At 42.2% G+C, this 18,738-nt stretch overlaps 1 pseudogene across 1 annotated transcript; it reads right to left on the bottom strand.

The window, feature by feature from the left end:
- Positions 1-3,718: 3,718 nt before the first annotated feature.
- On the bottom strand, positions 3,719-4,742 carry LOC308511791 (tripartite motif-containing protein 49D-like; annotated as a pseudogene). The gene has a single exon. The product of its transcript is annotated as a tripartite motif-containing protein 49D-like (transcript).
- Positions 4,743-18,738: the final 13,996 nt, after the last annotated feature.

The following is an 18,738-nucleotide window of genomic DNA, read 5'->3' as shown; positions in this document are numbered from 1 at the left end:
TATATTTTCAAAAATAAATAAATAAATAAGTAGGGAAGCAGGTTGTTTATGACTGTAGAAGTGATTTTTTTCTGAAGATATGGGTAAACAACACAATTTAACAGCCTTTGAACGTGGGATAGATAGATAGATAGATGATAGATAGATAGATAGATAGATAGATAGATAGATAGATATAGATAGATAATATATGCTGTAGATCGTCAGTATTTTGTTATAGCAAGTGTAGCAAACTAATACACTCTTGAACCATTCTTCCTTTAAAAAATAGTAAAATTACACATTTCCAAATTCAAAAAGAACAAAAGATTATGTAAGGGAAAATCTTCCCACCACCATCCCCAGCCACTTATTCTCACTCCCTGCATGCAACCAATGTTAACTGTTTTGTGCATCCTTCCAGAGATGTTTGATGCATGTGAAAAGAAATACATATATGAGCAGAGTCCTGGGCCACACTTTAGAAATTCTGTTGTAGGCAATGGGAGAGCTGCTAGGATTTTTTAAGCTGCTGAGTTACATGGTGGGATAGGCAGCCTACTAGCAGGAGAAAGATGACAGTGATGGTTTCCAGCTCAAACATGTAATGGTTGGAAGACTGGTAGGGAGCACAGTGAGGAGATTACAATTCACATGTGAGTATCACGGGCCTGAAGGAGGGCAGTAACCGTGAGGTCAGAATGGCAGAGAAGTATAGGAAAAACATATCCAAGGTGAAATGAGCAGGACTTAATTAATAAAATGATTTTGTTTATACTCCTCTAAATTTTAAAATTAATTACCATGACTGAAAAACTATACCTCTCACCACTCCGATTATTTTTAATACGGCCAGTGAGTCAGGAGAGAATGGAGGTTTTTCTCTAGATTTATTTTATATTGCCTAAAAGAAATTGTCCACAGAGGTCAGAGATTTGTGCTGCAATTATTATTTCTAAGTGGGAAAAAAATCCTCTATGGGAAAAACCTTTAGCTGCTTTAACCATAGAAAATAATGAAAATAATAAACCTTCTCTGAACAAGAACTCACTATTGGGTTACTGACGCAAGAGTTAGAACAAAATTTGAATTAATGTACATTTTTATTAAAATCTGTTGACGACTATTGCTGCTCTAAAGACTCCTTTCCACAGCCTCTGAGGCTGTGCATTGGCCTTGTCAGCCCTTCCAGCCTCATTCTCAGCCACTCACCTCTCTACTCTCTAACAACATCCACTTGATCTTCGGTCAGGTGTTCAGTGGTGCCAAACTCCTGCCTGGTACTTGCATATGCTGTTCCCTCTGTCAGTAAAGTTCTATCTCATCCTCTTTGCCTGACTTTACTCATCAAGCCCCAATTTAAGTGTTACTTCTACAGGAAAGCCTTCTCTGATACCCTAGATTAGGAAATTTTTCCTTTCTTTTTTTTAATTGAAATATATTGACATATAACGTTGTGTAAATTTAAGGTGTACAGCATGTTAATTTGATACAGTTCCATATAAATATTATAATATGATTGCCATTGGAGTGATAATTAGCACCCCTATCGCATGACATTATCATTTGTTTTTAGTGGTTGGAATAATTGAGGTCCAGTCTCTTAGCAAGTTTGAATATAATATATTGTTGTCTACATTCACTGTATGGTGCATTCGATCTCTAGAGCTTTTTCACTACTTATTGTAAGTTTGTACCCTTAAACAACATCTGTCCTACCCTCCACACCCTATTCCCATCCCTGGTAACCACCATTTTATGCTGTTTTTATGAGTTTGGTTTTTTAGATTCCACATGTAACTAAGATCATACGGTATTTGTCTTTCTCTTTCTTAATTTATCTGAGCATAATATACTCATGGATAAAGAATATGTGAGATATGTACATAATGAAATATAATTTAGCGATGAGAAAGAAGAACATTCTGCCATTTGCAACAACATGGATGGACCCTGAGGAAAAATATTTCTTGAGTGTTTGTTTTCTTAGCACCCTCTTATTTTCCCTCATAGTATTTGTCTGGCTCCCCAACTCAACTGTGAGCTCCAGGAGAGCAGGGCCTATGTCCCTTTTGTTCACCACCATATCCCCAGTGTAGTATAGGTACTCAGTGAAAAGTTAAGCTGAAGGCAGATTAACTGTACAATATTCCCTAGAAGTGGTTTCCTTATGAGAAGGCTGGTGAAAGGAAAAAAATAAAAAATAACGAGAAGGCTGGTGAGAGAAGTGACCCAACTACCTCCTCTACTTTCTCCCTCTACCATTTCAGCAGTTTTGTCCAAGATCTCCATTCCTAATCTAACCCATTCTTCAACCCACCAACCCACCCTCTATCCTTTAAATCTTAGTCCTCTCCCTTCTCAGTCTAGCTTTTGTTTTCCCAATTTTTATAGAAACTGGATATAGAAAAATATTTCATGTCTTTTTAATGTCACTATTAAAAGAACAATGCCAGTTCCATGAAAAATGGTAACCAACTTTCAGATTCAATGTCAATTTGATGAGGGCAGCCACTGTTCCGTTCCAGTTGGTTGTTCTGAGAAAATGGGAGCCCTGTGTGCCAGATTCCATGTTTTCAGAAGTCAGGAACCCATCTTTTTATATGAAGCCTCCTATTTTTTGAAATATTGGCAACTATTTTTAATGTGAGCATGTGTTAGCTAATGAAGCCTATCTATGGACCAGAGATGTCCCAGAAGGCACTACTTTGTGACCAAAAAATAGTAAATAATTTAACTACAACGCAAGTCAGAATGAAAACTGTGGTATAATGGGTGTGGAAGCAGCATGCTGTAAGAACATATAGAATGCTACGATCACAAAATGCATATTGCCATATTAACGGATACATTAAAAACATAGCCATTGACCTTTGTGTAAGAGCATAGCCAAAGCAGGATTCCTGTGCCCCAACTTTTGTTTGACCTCCTGAGTCACACAGCTTGTCCATTTATGATCCATGACATGTTCTCATGCCTATATTTGCCTCCTGGATCTTGGCAATGGAGACAGAAAGTAAGGGAGGGATGATGATTAAAACAAAGAAAATAAGCTTAGAAAGGAGCACAATGTTCTTTCAGAAAATTACTACAGGAAATAAGTTCAAGAAAAATGATTCATAGACATTTGTATTCATTAATAGTTCATTCCTAGTTGTACTTCAAGTTGTCATTTTGATTGTAATTTCCAATACTGTACTTTAAGATCTTTTTTTGTTTATTTTTGTTTGTTTGTTTGTTTGTTTATGCTTTGAAGGGTATCATATTTAATAATACAGTAAATAGATATTCAGGACAAAAAAGGAAATTAAAAACAAAAAACATATTAACATATTGTCTTATTTGATAGGGCACCAGGAAAAGGGCTTCCTTAGATATTGGAGTTCCCCAGCATATAGAAAGATTCCTAATCTATTTCTAGTCAGAAGTGACTACAGCAATAGATAGGCCTGAGAATGGGAGAGAAAGAGCAAGAGGAGAGTCTATATATAAGGGAACTTTTTGCTACATTTATAAAGGTCACACTTCCTTCTTCATAATCCAGGAATACCCCTACTCGGCCAATAGGTTTGGGCACATATTGCAGTAAAAGTGGGGAGGTGGTGAACACATTGTGGTGCATGTCGGTTTTAGCACAACCAAGAAGATAGAATGCTTTCTGGAGATTTATATTCATTACTATCCAATCATCACAAGAGACCCCTAAAGCCCAATTCCAAGTGTCTCCCACTTCTATCTCTCAGTAATGTTTTCCACAGTGAAAAGTCTGAGTACTCCAGAAAAGAAAACACTCAGATAGTGGAAAGGTATATGGTACACCTTCAATAGCACATCCAACACTCAGGTTTATCAAATCTCCCTGTAGGAAGACATGACTGTGAGTTCTTCCAAGACAGAGAGGAATAATTTCACTGTACAAGTTGAACCTTGCTATCAACCCAAGGACGGTCACTGCAGTGAGCTCTGCTTTCACAGGCTGGGGCATGTGCACATACACTGCCTTACTCCTGTGTAATATGTCCCCAAAATCCAGGAGCAGCTCTACATCTGTTTTATGGCACATTTCCTTCAGCTCTGTATACATTCCTCTTAAAAGCTCCCTCTTGTGTGCCATCCTGGCTTCACTGTCCTTGAGTTGTTCAAAAATCTCATTGCCTTCCCTTTGCAGTCTCTCTATATAATATTGCTCATCCGAATAGAGAAATACAGACACATTATCATATTTAGCTCTGACTGCTTCACCCTTTAAGATCACATAAATCTCCCAAGAACAGATTGTGATAGTTTCCACATTCAGGTTTCTGTCATTTTCACAGCATTTCTCCCATAAAGAGCACATGGTCTTGAGGAGTTTCTCCCTGTGTTGCTCAGCAGCCTCTTCTACTGAACAGTGTCTGAGAGCCTGATGCTCCTGGGAGGTAGAGCAGTGCACACAGAGCAGGCTCCTCTGGTCCTCACAGAAGATCTGCTTTGCCTCCATGTGTATCCTACACCTATTGCCCTTAGAGCGCAGGAAATGCCACAGACTGGCTTGTCTGACAGTGAGAGCCATTTGCTTAAGAGAGACATTTGTGTGAAAGTCTCTCTGCTGGATTGCTTTCTGGCAATCAGAGCAGTGAGCAAGGACTGATCTGTTAGGCCAGCTGAGGTAGAAACAGGGCCTGCAAAAGCTGTGCCCAGTCTATGGTGATGGGGGTCTATGAAGCAGTTCCTGCAGATGAGCATACGAGTTCATTCTGGAAGACTTGCAAGATGCCATCCATGTTTTGTATGAGCTTCCCCTGATTCAAACTCTGCTTGGAACATTCAACTGGCAGGACTCAAATTTCTCCCTCTCAGTGCAAGACCAAGAATGGCAATGCTTGCTCGAGAAGTTTTAATACAAAGAGGTCATCTCAGGGATCAGGTCTTCCAAGCATGGTGGCAGTTGCTCTCAGAAGTCTCCCTGACCAGGTAAGCTCCAAGCACACTCCCTGTGTTCTACTTTAAGATCTTTACTTTAGTCCTTTGCCTCATATCTTCAGTCTCCTAATTAACCAGAACATTCAAATCTGTGTTTGCCACTTAATCCTACCTAACCTTAATATTCTAATTTTCTTTTAGTAAAAATACTCCTAAATGCTACTTAAATCTAACCACTTTCTCAAAACTTATCTGGACTATTCTCACTAACTCAAATTATTTCTCCAACCATCCTTTATCCTTTCCATTTCTCTATTCTATGACCCTTTGTGAATACCACTGTGGAGCTTCATAATTCATGAACTCTTTTATGATTAACCTTAGGTAATTAATTTCCTGGAATATAGCCACAGTTCACAAAACTAATATTCAGAGACCTCCTGTGAATATCTGAAATCCTAGTCAAGCATTTCTGAAGACAAGTTATATAAAGAAGTTTAAGGACATATGGGACATAAAGAGTCAGATGCGAAGATGTTCACTGAAGCATTGTTTGTACAGACATACCTTGGAGATAGTGCAGGTTCAGTTCCAGACCACTGCAATAAATCGAGTAAGGGCATACCTCAGAGTTGCTGTGGTTTTGGTTTCAGACCACCATAATAAAGTGAGTATCACAATCAGGCAAGTCATAATCTTTCTGCTGGTGAAGGATCTTGCCTTCCATTTGTAAAATAGGCAACACCTGTGAAGAGCAATCAAGCAAAGCACAATAAAATGAGGTATGCCTGTGATAGAAAAAGACTAGATAAACCCAAAAGTCTATCATTTGGAGAATAAACGTACCAGGACACAACCATGCTGGGGATCACTATGAATGTTTTGTGTATGAATAGACACAGGTGATCTTGGCTTGGGTTGCTAGAAGCAGGATCTGAGACAAGGATTCTTGTGCACAAGATTTATTGGGGAGGTGCTCTCAGGAGAAGGGAGGAAGGCAAGCAAGATAGGGCCAGAGGAGAAAGCTAGGGAATAATTTGGTCTTAAATGGAGACCAACCTCAGTCTGATCCCACAGAAATTCTCTGGCGTATAAAGTGCACTACTGAGTATTCCCCTCCCCACCTTGAGGAAAAGACCTTTTGTACCCCCATGTCCATCAGTCCAACAGTTCTCAAAATGTTTAAGTTCCCTTCTTCCAGTGCACACTTACCTAATGAAATGACCAGGGGAAAGAACTGAAGTAATCATTACTACATATACATGCAGTGGTATTGCAGGGTCCTTCTTCCAGGGGACTTAGATCCCATGTAGTCCATGGGCTCCAGGTCTGAAAACTAGCTCATGTCCAGAAACTCAGCAGGAGGTAATGGCTTTGTACTGGAGCAACCGCCCTCAGCCTCCTCATCATTCAAGCCTGATGGCTTTTGATTTGCAGACTGACCAGTGCCCTTATCTCCATCTATTTTGCCACTGAGGGATATTATATTTTATTAACCACCTCCACAATTCCCACTGGGTCAGGCCCGCTTGGCTGCCTCTCTGACCTAGCTCCATACTATGATTATTGTATCCACCTACTTCTGGCAGTTGAGCATAACCACCTGGCCTCTATTACTTTGGTTTTCCCATCATCTCCATTGCTAGTTAATGAGCCCAGCTCTGTGATTGCCTCTCCTACTGTCCACCCTGGCCTGTACATGAACTTCTTAATGATGCTGATGCTCTCTCATCTGCACATTCCTCATGGCCTTGGGGAACAGTAGGTTCCCTGAGCCCTCCTCTGGAACATAATCCTTCAGTGGATATTCTGACCTCACATAACATATTCACTCAGCAGGCTCCACTCTAAGCCTTCTCATCACTGTCTGACAGGACAATTCAGGCATTTCTACCCAACTTAGCGTCAGCCAACATGCTTTCCATGCTTCTAGGATCCATCCTAGCAGTGTGTTTTTACCATCTTCCAGGGTCCTTTCCAGGATGTTAAATCCTGGACTCCAGGAAAGAGTCCTATATTTACAAACTATCTTTTATCCAAATTTGTGTTCTACCTCCCTTGGTTCAGCAAAATCTTTGCCTATACCTACTATCCCAGCTCCTGCTGGTACATTTTGACTAGATGCTTCAGTTTTATCCAGGTATTTTACCTTTCCTATCTTAGCAAGCATAACACACCCCCAGTTGGGTTACATTGAGATGTAACACTAAATAGCCTACTGTCCAGGAAGAGCAATGCAGGGAGGTGGGGCAAGTCCTGAGGGGGTAAAAACATGCCTTGCAAAGGAGAGGGCCTCTGTATTGTGTTCAAGCTAATGGAGCACGCTAGCTCTTAATAGCAACAAGTGAGCCACTTCTACATGCTCAGAGGGTTCATGAGAAGCTGGGAATTCGTTTTCAAGGTCCAGAAGTCTCTCTCGTATGTCGGATAATCATTCTTTCCTAACCAGAGCCCTGACCTTGGCATAGCAGACCTACCTTAGTTGGGATTTTAATCACATTTAGAGACTGACTACTCATAAGTCCTGCGCCTGGTCCTTTGCGTTCTCTATCATCCTGCTGCAGGAGGAGAGAGCCTCTTTATATGCTACCAAGAAGGTTCTATGGATTTGACACTTAACTTTAAATTGCCAACTAATCACTTTCAGCTTTTTGTTATCTTTTTCCAAAATGTCAAACTTATGAATAACCACAAAATTCCATTTTTATAAAGATTACTATTCTCCTTATATTTCTCAAATGTCTGATACAACCAATAGCTGATATATTCCCTTCCACCAATGAAAAGTTTTAACTGCACTGCTACCCTGTGTCAGGGAATATCTACCTACCACTTCAATGGAGTCCAGCCAGGCAGTGGTGATCCAGGTCCAAAATCCCATAATACCTGCTTCCTCAGACCACTCCTGTCACCAATTGTCACAGAGTCTGGGTTCCCCAGAAAACAGACTCTGAGATTGAGATTAGTGTGCCAGGTATTTATTAGAGAATGCCCTTGGGAACAACACCTGTGAAAAGAAGGTGGAGGAAACAGCATTGGGCAGAGGGAGAAATGAAGCTATGATGCAGTCCCAACAAAGGCCTCAGCCAACCCCATGGTAGTCTCTCAAACTAGAATGGCTGGTTGTCCCAAATTTGGTTAAGAGGCAGGACTGGGCCTTGACACCACTGCATTAATTACTCATTAGATGTGGGCTTACCTTTCAAGGAGGCATGATCTTGGGTCAGGCAGTTTTCTTTAGCCAAGGCAATCCCTAAAGACAGCTGATATCTGAGGCCATATTCTAACTGTGCTCCCAGCAGCTGGAGGAATAACATCTTCATTGCTATAGGGAGATCTGGGTGACACATTACAGCGTTCATCACATGTACTCATGGCCATACCATGTGAATGTAAACTTTCTGATCTGCATTCTAATAGGTATGGAAAATAATGCACTCACTATGCCAGTGATGGCGAACCTTTTGAGCTCGGCGTTTCGGCATTTTGAAAAACCCTACCTTAACTCGGGTGCCGTGGCACATATAGAAATTTTTTTTAATTTTGTTTTATTGCTTAAAGTATTACAAAGAGTATTACATATGTCTCCTTTCCCCCCGCCCTTGACATTCCCCTGGCCTTCCCTACCCCCCAGTGTCTTATGTCCATTGGTTATGCTTATATGCATGCATACAAGTACTTCGGTTGATCTCTTACCCCCCCTCCCGCCCCCCAACCCTCCCCAGCCTTCCCGCTGTAGTTTGACAGTCTGTTCGATGCTACTCTGCCTCTGTATCTATTTTTGTTCATCAGTTTATAATGGTCTTTATTATCCATAAATGAGTGAGATCATGTGGTATTTTTCCTTCATTGACTGGCTTATTTCACTTAGCATAGTGCTCTCCAGTTCCAATTTTTTGATATTTGCAACCATAATAAAACAAAGACTTATATTTTTTGATATTTATTTTATACTAGAGGCCTGGTGCACAAAAATTTGTGCACTCAGGGGGGCTGGGGGGGGGTCCCTCAGCCCGGCCTGTGCCCTCTCGTAGTCTGGGACCCCTTGGGAGATAATGACCTGTGGCTTAGGCCTGCTCCCAGGTGGCAGAGGGCAGGCCCAATCCCTAGGTGCAGCCCCTGGACGGGCTCAGAGCAGGGCCGATTGGGGAGTTGGGGCACTGCCCCCTGTCATGCACAGAGCAGGGCGGATTGGGAGGTTGCGATGCCACCCTCAGTCACGCTCAGGGTAGGGCCGATTGGGGGGTTGGGGCACCGCCCCCTGTCATACTCAAGGCAGAGTCGATGGGGAGGTTGTGGCGCCACCCCCTGTCACGCACAGAGCAGGGCCAATCAGGGGGTTGGGGAGCTCCCCCCTGTCACGCACAGAGCAGGGCCCATCAGGGGGTTGGGGAGCTCCCCCCTGTCACGCACAGAGCAGTGTCAATCAGGGGGTTGGGGAGCTCCCCCCTGTCACGCACAGAGCAGGGCCCATCAGGGGGTTGAGGAGCTCCCCCCTGTCACTCACAGAGCAGTGTCAATCAGGGGGTTGGGGAGCTCCCCCCTGTCACGCACAGAGCAGGGCCGATCAGGGGGTTGGGGTGCCGCCACTGTCACACTCAGGGCAGGGCCGATGGGGAGGTTATGGCTCTACCCCATCACACACAGAGCAGGGCCCTTGGGGGGGGGGGGTTGGGGCGCCGCACCCTGTCACACACAGAGCCGCAGGGTGATCAGGGGTTTGGGGACCTCCCCCCTATCAGGTACAAAGCAGGGCCGATCAGGGGTTTGGGGCGCCTTCACCTGTCATGAACAGAGCAGGGCCGATAGGGAGGTTGTGGCCCCGCCCCCTGTCACACACAGAGCCACAGGGCGATCAGGGGGTTTGGGCGCTGCCCCCTGTCACGCTGATCCCGGTGCCGGGAGGCCTCTCAGCTCCGCTGATCCCGTGCTGGGAGGCATATTACCCTCTTACTATATAGGGTAGAGGCCTGGTGCACGGGTGGGGGCCGGCTGATTTGCCCTGAAGGGTGTCCTGGATCAGCGTGGGGGTCTCCACTGGGGTGCCTGGCCAGCCTGGATGAGGGGATGATGGCTGTTTGCAGCTGGTCACACACCCTTCAGGGTGGGGGTCCCCACTGGTGTGCCTGGCCAGTCTGGGTGAGGGGCTGAGGGCTGTTTTCAGGCTGGGACTGAAGCTCCCAACTGCCCTTTTTTTTTCTTTTTTTTTATTCTGGGCCAGCTTTAGCTCTGAGGCATCAGCTCTTAGGCCTCTGCTCCTGAAAGCAGGTATTTGGTTTGTTTGTGTTCTATAATCGAAACACTGTATCAACTCCAGCTCTGAGATCCTGGCTAGCTGAAAGCTGGTTTCTGGGGTTTTGTTTAGAGTCTATATTTGTTACAATGTTTGAAACTGCAGGCTCAGAGGCAGCTGGAGTCCTCCGTCACTGAAGCAAGCAAGCCTCATGTTAGTTTCAAGCTGCCTGGCTGCCGGCCGCCATCTTGGCTGACAGTTAATTTGCATATCTTGCTGATTAGCCAATGGGAAGGGTAGCAGTCATACGCCAATTACCATGTTTCTCTTTTATTAGATAGGATATTTAAATGCCATTTAACAAAGAAAAATCAACCAAAAAAATGAGTTCGCGTGTCACCTCTGACACGCATGTCATAGGTTTGCCATCACTGCACTAGGCCCTGACCAGTGTGGCTCAGTTGTCTGGAATGTCGTCATATACCAGAAAGTGGTGGATTTGATTCCCAGTCAGGGCACATACCCAAGTTGCAGGTTCATTCTGTCTCTGTCTCTCTCTCTCTCTCTCTCTCTCTCTCTCTCTCTCTCTCTCTCCTCTCCTTTCCTCTCCTTCCTATCCCTAAAATCAATTTCTTAAAAAGAATACAGCCCTCCCAGGGTGGATGAGCGGTTGAGCATTGATCCATGAAACAAGAGGTCACGGCCTCGAACAACCACTTCAAAAATACAACTAAAAGGCAGATCAGACATCATCCAGAACCACAGGAAGGCTGGCTGAGTGGAAGTTCTACAACTAGGAAGAAAAAGAAAAACATACCGAGATTCAGAGGAGGTGCAGTGCTGAAGTAAAATACTAAGGTGCGGAGTGTATGTGGAGCGGGCTGGCGGCTGAGGGTGTGGTTGTCGTTTTCAATCGGAAGGGAGTCTTAGGCTCTGAGCTCCAGTTCCAGGCGAGTCTCTAGGGACCCAGACTCATACGGGAGAACCGAGACTGTCTAGCATCAGTCAGAACCCTAGGGCAGCTTTCTCTCCATGGGGCTTGCAGCGATTACTGGGACACTGAGAAGCAGAGCCTCTGAGGGCAAGACTGAGAGCAGCCATAATTGCTAACCCCACCCTGTTGATCCCGTGGGACCCACCCCACCCAAGCCCTGCAGGGAGACTTTTGCTGGATAGCCTCAGGCAAAGGCTAGATTAGCACCTCCCTAGAGATCCAGGAGCCAGGAAGCCCAGAGGTCAGAGTGGGACCATCCAGTTTGCAGCTCTGTGGAACCATAAAAGACACACTCAGGGGGCAGACTCAGTGAGCACCAAAGCCCCATCGAAGCAAGTCTAGCCCCAGAGGGGTGTCTACAGCACAGAAGTTTTCCCACTGCAGACACAGCTGATTCTCACAGCCAATTGGCCTGGAGGTCAATTCCTCACAGTGATAACTACAACAATCAAGGCTTAACTACAACAAGACTGTGCACAAAGCCCACAAGGGGGTGCACCAAGAGTGTCTACCTCAGGTAATTGGGACACTTAGCACAGAAAGGCACTCTATTGACACAGCGAAGCATAAAAAATGCCAAGACAAAGAAACAGGACACAAACGACAGAATTGGAGGAAAGCAAACTGTTGGATATAGAGTTCAAAACCACACTTTTAAGGTCTTTAAAGAACTGTATAGAAGCCGCCGATAAATTTAATAAGGCCCTCAAAAAGACTGGTGAGACCGCCAATAAATGTAGTGAGATCCTCAAGAAATCTAATGAGACCCTCAATGTTGTGATAAAGAACCAACTAGGAATTAAGCATACACTGAATGAAATAAAGAATATTATACAGACTCCCAACAGCAGACCAGAGGAGCGCAAGAATCAAGTCAAAGATTTGAAATATGAAGAAGCAAAAAACACCCAACCAGAAAAGCAAAATGAAAAAAAGAATCCAAAAATACAAAGATAGTGTAAGGAGCCTCTGGGACAGCTTCAAGCGTACCAACATCCGAATTATGGGGGTGCCAGAAGATGAGAGAGAGCAAGATATTGAAAACCTATTTGAAGAAATCATGACAGAAAACTTCCCCTACCTGGTGAAAGAAATAGACTTCCAAGTCCAGGAAGTGCAGAGAACCCCAAACAAAAGGAATCTAAAGAGGACCACACCAAGACACATCATAATTAAAATGCCAAGAGCAAAAGACAACGAGAGAATCCTAAAAGCAGCAAGAGAAAGAAAATCAGTTACCTACAAGGGAATACCCATACGACTGTCAGCTGATTTCTCAACAGAAACTTTGCAGGCCAGAAGGGAGTGGCAAGAAATATTCAAAGTGATGAATACCAAGAACCTACAACCAAGATTACTTTATCCAGCAAAGCTATCATTCAGAAGTAAAGGCCAGATAAAGAGCTTCACAGATAAGAAAAAGCTAAAGGAGTTCATCACCACCAAACCAGTATTATAAGAAATGCTGAAAGGTATCCTTTAAGAAGAGGAAGAAGAATAAAATGTAAAGATACAAATTATGAACAACAAATACACATCTATCAACAAGTGAATCTAAAAATCAAGTGAATAAATAATCTGATGAACAGTATGAACTGGTGATTGTAATAGAATCAGGGACATAGATAGGGAATGGACTGACTATTCTTGGGGGGTGGAAAGGGGTGTGGGGGATGTGGGAAGAGACTGGACAAAAATCGTGTACCCTTGGATGAGGACAGTGGGTGGGGAGTGAGGGCAGAGGGTGGGGTGGGAACTGGGTGGAGGGGAGTTATGGTGGGAAAAAAGAGTAACTAATGTAATAATCTGAACAATAAAGATTTAATTGGAAAAAAACAACCCTAAATAAATGGGTTAAATGCTCCAATCAAAAGGTGTAGGATACCTGAATGAATACAAAAACATGACCCAATTATATGCTGTCTACAAGAGACCCACCTCAAAACAAGACACACACAGGATGAAAGTGAAGGGATTAAAAATATTTTCCTTGCAAATGGAAAAGAAAAAAAAGCTGAAGTAGCAATACTCATCTCCAACAAAATAGACTTGAAAAGCATCATGCTAAGTGAAATAAGCAAGTCGGAGAAAGATAAATATCATATGATCTCACTCATTTGTGGAATATAATGAACAACATAAATTAATGAACAAAAATAGAGCCACAGGGGGGAAAAATACTCTAGAATATAATAGAAGTAATCCTGTTTTTTGCAGATTTTTAATATTTCCTATAACTTTTGCGATATCATACTATGTTAGTGCAGTTTTGGTAACGTTATCATATTTAAAATCCTTTTATTCTTGAAATATTAATGTTTATTGCATTTAATATTACATGTAAGATCATTTTTCTTGAATAATTGGTGTTTATTGCATGTAACATTCATATTTAAAATCGTTTTTCTTGAAATATTAAGGTTTATTACATGTAACATTATTATATTTAAAATCGTTTTTCTTGAAATAAAAACTGAAAAAAAGAAACAAGAGGTCACTGGTTTGATTCCCAGTCAGGGCACATGCCTGGGGTAATGGGCTTGATCCCCAGGAGGGGGCGTGCAGGAGGCAGCCAATCGATGTTTCACTCTCATCGATGTTTCTAGCTCTCTATCTCTTTTTCCCGTCTCTCTAAAATCAGTAAAAAACATATTTTTTAAAAGAATACATTTACTAGATCAATAGCCACATAGACATAGCCATGCTAATTAGTTCTAGTGAAGCTATCTCATCTGACACAGTAGTTGATACTACTACTTAGTAAAATCTGTGGAACTTCATTTTGTTACCTGCCATGATTTATCCTCTTTTTTTTTTTTTTTTTTTTGAGGGTTACACTAGTCACTAGTGACTAGTGAATTAAATAGGTACCTGATGGGCACTGCATTGTGTAAGTCTTTGAGAGCACTAAATTCATTCTCTGGGATGCAATATGGTTTTTAAATTTTATTTACTTACTATCTTAGTAGGTGGGAGTGAGGAGTTTCTGAAGTTTCTACTTGGCCTTTCCTACTACAATAGCTCTTACTCTACTACTGGTCAAGGAACCTATGTGAGGGTTCTGCAATCTGCTAAATTTTTCTAATGCAATAATACAGCCTGGACTATCAGCTAAGTCCACAGACCCAGCAGACCCATGGCGAACTACTCCTGGGCCAGGACTCCATTCACTATCTGAACCCCATTTGTTCCCTCTAGAATGGAGGGAGCTGGGTTTCTCCACTATAAAGTTACTATTTTTCCCCTTGTAATTAATAAATATCTTGGGGAAGATACTTTGAGACTACACAAATATCCCATTTCTTCTCAAATTTTCACCCACTAAATTTAGCATGCATATTGTCCACGTCAATTATTATCGAGGTATTTGTCTAATGGCGATATTGTATTTTTCTCATTTTTTTACATTTCTTCATTGGAAATCATATGTAAGGCCTATCTCATCTCTCCAAAGTTTAAGAGATTTATAAGGTCACATAGAGTTGACATTTTATGATTCACTCTATTTATCACAATTTGTAATAATTTTGGTTTTCTGTCTAATTGGTCTGGTTCTGTCCCTCTATCAAGCAGTCCCTAAGCAGCAGTACATTGGCAGCTGCTAAGTTGGCTTACTATACTTTCATAGACTCAGCCAAGAAGACTACAAGCCAAATGGATACAGTTTATTACTTATGCAGGCACCAAAGCAAGATCCTCATGATGTTAGCATCCCATGTCTCTAGTGCCACAGGATTCCATTGAATTGCTGAGACCAGATGACAGATGACATGAGCAGTGGGTCTCTCTGTTGTAGAGAAGCCAACTCTCAATTACAGCCAAGCCTTTATACTGCAGCTATACTGAGGATAAGTGTGTGCACAATGATAGAGAGCATTATACCTCACCAGAACCAGGAAGGCAGATGAGAAACTGCCTCATGGCAACCTCCCATAAGATAGGAAGGTAGATGAGAACTGGTCTTGCTACAGCTCTTCACAATATTGTTCCATGTTCCAGAAAGGATCACAGGGCATACCTCCAAGATTTGAGTCAAATTGTGGTTGAGCCGTTGCTATGTGGCCTATGTGGAAAAGTTCAAGGTCCCCAGGATACTGTGGCAGAATTATTCCCCTACACTCACAACTAGAATGAAAGTTCCATGAGTCTAAAGTCTGTATATGGCTGGTTCACTGCTATATCCCCAGGAACTAAAATAGCACCTGACACACAGTAGATGCTCAGTAAATGCTTGATTTATGGATGGATGATGGATGGATGGATGGATGGATGGATGGATGGATGGATGGATGGATGGATAAGGACTTATAGTGTCTATTCTTATGGATCTCCACCTCAAAGTGGCATCCATGTCCTTTTTCCTGTTTCTTTTTTAGGTCTAATGATTTCCCTCTGTCACTGCTGCTCAGTTTGTATGTACTGCTAAAATCAGTTTGAACAAACAACATTTCTATGGTATGTCTTTACTCCTCTTCCCTCTTCTTCATTGAACGCTCTTGACATTTGCCAGGACCAGACTCTAAGAAAGTTGGACTGACTGATTCAGCTATAATGTTGGGTCACTGACCTTTCTGAGCATTGTAGTTCTCAACCCTGGCTGCACCTTAGAACTAGCTTTAAAATTAAAAAAAAAAAAAAAAAAAAAAACTTGTCCTGGGATCCACCACCCCCCCCCCCGCAACCCTGATTTAATAACTTATTGGGCCAAACCAGGGCTGAGAACCACCGCATTATGTAGAGTACAGGCTTGTAACCTATACCAACTGCTTTCTGATACACCTACTCCTGAGACCTTAATTATTTTCAACAGGAAAAAAAATATTTCATTCCACAAAAGAGAAAGAATAATCAAATGCAAATGGCCCAGGAGAGGAATTAGACTGAACTAAAAATAGCAGTGCCTGAGTGCTGAGCCTCGAAGTCAGATGACCTGGGTTGGAATACAGAATCTGCCACTTACTAGCCAGATGCCCTTGGACAACTAACTTCACTTCTTTAACATGTGAAAGCACCTATCCATATACTCAGCATGTAACATATCCCCAATATATGTTTATTAACTCTGAATATGAATCTCTGAGCTTCATTTGTAAATTGAAGGTAATAATGCCTGCCTGCCTACCTACTTCCTAGGGTTGCTCTGAGACTGAAAATAGATAAAAATAAAGGCATTTTATAAATATTTAGGCTGTACACATAGAAATTATAAGCATTATTTTTCTTTTGTGAAAATATTAAACATACATATCACTTTTTAAAACTTTCCAAGAATCATCATCCTGTGGTCTCACAGAGTCTCACAACAGCACTGAAAGTAAACTGGGTAACAAATTAACTGATAAGAAAACTGAGAAAAGAGAGGCTGTGTGCTCCACACAGGTTGCTCAACAAAACTAAGACTGGATTCTAGGACCATTAACATAAAGGCAGACATTCTCTTCACCAAATGACTCTTATAAAACGTCTACTAATAGCCCCCTCCCCTTAATAAGTAGGTTGGTTATCTGATCAGACTTATGAACTGTTGAACATGTTGGGACAGTTTTATTTTACTTGGCCCTTTTAATGCAAGGATTGTATCTGAGAAAATCCACTCAATATTCCCCAGGTGTGGTTTTTGGTTTCCCTCAATCTCTGTTTTCTCTTGTAAAATATTTCATTAATGATGTCATTGGTACATTGTGGGGGGAAAAAATACCTTACACACTTCACCACCATCAGTTTTGTTTCTTACAATGTGCTAGTTTTCTAATTTCAACCTTAAAAAATGCAGTGAAAATGACAATTCTAAAGACTAATAGCCACAAGATGGCAGAGTTTACCATTTCATTTTTTTCTTGCTTACATCATTTATTCATTCATTCATCCATTCATTCAAGAATTTTTCTTTGAGTGTCTACTATGTGTCCAGTGTTTTTCTAGGAATCAAAAAATTACAAAATAGGCACACTTAAGGGGTATAGTTCCCGACCTTAATGAGCTTTATGGAAGGGCAGTCTGTTGGGGAGAAAAACACATCTGAGAACCTTCAAATGAAAATACACGTGCCCTGGCAAAGTAGCTAAGTTGGTTCAAGCATCATCCTGATACGGTTCCAAGGTTGTGGTTCAGTCCCCAGTCAGGGCACAATTTAAATGGAATAACAAATTGATGTCCTCTCCTCTTCCCTCCCCTCCCCTCCCCTCCCCTCCCCTCCCCTCCCCTCTCCTCTCTAAGTCAATAAATATTTTTAAAAGAGAATACATGTGATTATGAGTCCAATGAGTGGTACAGACTGCTGTATGAGTTTAGGAGCCAGGTGGGCAGGGAAGTAAACATGGAGTAAGTGAGAACTGAGCTGGGGCTTGAAGGATGAATAAAATAGATAGATTTGAAAGAAATAATAAATCCCAGGCAAAGGGACCAGTGTGGGTTGTGCTGCTGAAGTAGAAATGAAAAAACATGCACCCAGGTCAGTGATGACACTAACCTGGTTATAACAATCAGATATTGGGTAAACAAGAGTGAAATAAATTAGATCTCCATTGACTTTGTTAAAATCTTGCCCACCATAAAAGGTAAAGTTATCTATTAAGTCTGACAATAACTATAGCCTTTAGGCTGGCAATTTGGTCTAGCTTGTTCATCATTTGTAAAATGTGCAGGTTGGACAAGATGACCTCCAATAGCCCTCCCAAATCTTACAAAAGAGAGGGAGGGAGGGAGGGAGGGAGAGGGAGAGGGAGAGGGGGAGAGAGGGAGAGAGGGAGAGAGGGAGAGAGGGAGAGAGGGAGAGAGGGAGAGAGATGAAGGGAAGGAAGAAAAGAAGGAAAAGGAGGGAAGTGGAGGGAGAAAGTGGGGAGGAAAAGAAAAAGAAAACTGTAAGTTCCCTAACAATTACTATATGGCCTTTATCATGTTTCCATTGCAAACATAGTGACAGTCTGGGATAGTGATTAAAGCTTGGGCTCTACTGTTAGCTAGACTTAGTTTAACTCTTGCATCAGTCACTTACTATCTGTTCAATAGTAGGCAAGTTAACTTACCTTCTGAGGCCTCACTCATTCACTCAACAAATATATAGGTAACATTACTATATGCTAAGCCCTATGCTAGTCATTGGGAATAGAGAGATAAACAAGACAGACAAGAGTCCTTCTTTGGAGCTTACAGTTTTATAGGTGAGACAGTCAAAAAATAATCACACAAGAAACTAGATAAAATTGTAATAAGTGCAAAAGTGCAGAGTGCTATGAGAGCAGATAACCAAAAAGCCTAACCCAGTTCTGTAGGTCAAAGAAGGTTTCCCCAAGCCAGCCACGTGGCTCAGTTGGTTAAGCATAGTCCCATGGACCAGGAGGTCTCTGGTTCCATTCCCAGTCAAGACATATGCTCGGGTTGTGGGCTTGATCCCCAGTAGGGGGCATGCAGGAGGCAGTAGACTAATGTTTCTCTTTCATCAATATTTGTCTCTCTCTTCCTCTCTGTGAAATCAATTTATATATTTGTGTGTGTGTGTGTGTGTGTGTGTGTGTGTCTGTGTCTGTGTATTTCCCCAAGGAAGGATAAGCCAGGAAAAGATGAGTTCACTTCAGGTCAAGTAAACAGCATGTGCAAGGGCCCTAAGACTAGAAGGAGCTTGGCATAGCAA

Source organism: Myotis nattereri (genome assembly GCF_964212035.1).
Source record: "Myotis nattereri genome assembly, chromosome: X".
NCBI classification, from domain to species: Eukaryota; Metazoa; Chordata; class Mammalia; order Chiroptera; family Vespertilionidae; genus Myotis; species Myotis nattereri.
The sequence above is the reverse complement of the archived record's forward strand: the minus strand, read 5'-3'. Positions and strand labels throughout refer to the sequence as shown.